Below are 1,319 nucleotides of genomic sequence, written 5' to 3'. Positions count from 1 at the left end.
GGCCCATTTCTCCCCATTTTGGGTCTATTTTGGGCTGAATTCCTTCAATTTTGGCCCATTTCTCCCCATTTTGGGTCTATTTTGGGCTGAATTCCTTCAATTTTGGCTCAATTTCTCCCCATTTCTCCCCATTTTGGGTCCATTTCTCCCCATTTTGGGCCCATTTAACCCCATTTCTCCCCATTTTGGGTCAATTTCTCCCCATTCTGGGCCCATTTCTCCCCATTTCTCCCCATATTCCCTCCCATTTTGAGCCAATTTCTCCCCATTTCTCCCCATTTTAGCCTGAATTCCTTCAATTTTGGGTCAATTTCCCCCCTTTTTGGTCCATTTCAGCTGGTTGGCCCGCACAGACCCCCGTGACGTGGCCCGAGTTGAGAGCAGGACGGTGCTGGTGACCCCAAAGCAGAGCGACGCCGTCCCCCCGCCCCCCAAGTCTGGGGCTGCCCCACAACTGGGCAACTGGATGAGCCCCATAGATTTCCAGGCTGCCCTAAAGGAGCGATTCCCGGCTTGTATGGCAGGTATGGACCCCAAAATCCCACTGTTTTAACCCAAAAATCCCACTTTTTAACCCCAAATCCCCCGTAGAGCCCCATAGAGTCCTATAGAAACCCCATATCCCCCCATAGAGCCCCATACAGTCCCATAGACACCCCATATTCCCCTATAGAGCCCCATAGACCCCCCATAGAGCCCCATAGACACCCCGTAGAGCCCCATAGACACCCCATAGAGCCCCATAGAGTCCCATAGACACCCCATAGAGCCCCATAGAGCCCCATAGAGTCCCATAGAAACCCCATATCCCCCTATAGAGCCCCATAGAGCCCCATATCCCCCCATAGAGCCCCATAGAGCCCCATAGACACCCCATATCCCCCCATAGAGCCACATAGACACCCCATATCCCCCTATAGAACCCCATACAGTCCCATAGACACCCCATATCCCCCCATAGAGCCCCATAGACACCCCATATTCCCCCATAGAGCCATACAGACACCCTATATCCCCCCATAGAAGCCCCATATCCCCCCATAGAGCCCCATAGAAACCCTATATCCCCCTATAGACACCCCATATCCCCCCATAGACACCCCATATCCCCCTATAGAACCCCATAGAGTCCCATAGAAACCCCATATCCCCCTGTAGAGCACCATAGACACCCCATATCCCCCTATAGAGCCCCATAGAGTCCCATAGACACCCCATATCCCCCTATAGAGCCCCATAGAAACCCCATATCCCCCTATAGAGCCACATAGACACCCCATATCCCCCCATAGAGCCCCATAGAGTCCCATAGACACCCC

At 53.1% G+C, this 1,319-nt stretch overlaps 1 long non-coding RNA gene across 1 annotated transcript in view; it reads left to right on the top strand.

The window, feature by feature from the left end:
* LOC116652739 overlaps positions 1–476 on the top strand; it is a 3,296-nt gene extending 2,820 nt beyond the window's left edge. Inside the window, exon 2 of the long non-coding RNA XR_004305896.1 lies at positions 337–476. This is a non-coding gene — a long non-coding RNA (uncharacterized LOC116652739). The remainder of the gene's footprint in view (positions 1–336) is intronic.
* The last annotated feature ends 843 nt before the right edge of the window (positions 477–1,319 follow it).

Source organism: Coturnix japonica, unplaced genomic scaffold (assembly GCF_001577835.2).
Source record: "Coturnix japonica isolate 7356 unplaced genomic scaffold, Coturnix japonica 2.1 chrUnrandom1314, whole genome shotgun sequence".
NCBI lineage: Eukaryota > Metazoa > Chordata > Aves > Galliformes > Phasianidae > Coturnix > Coturnix japonica.
The sequence above is the reverse complement of the archived record's forward strand: the minus strand, read 5'-3'. Positions and strand labels throughout refer to the sequence as shown.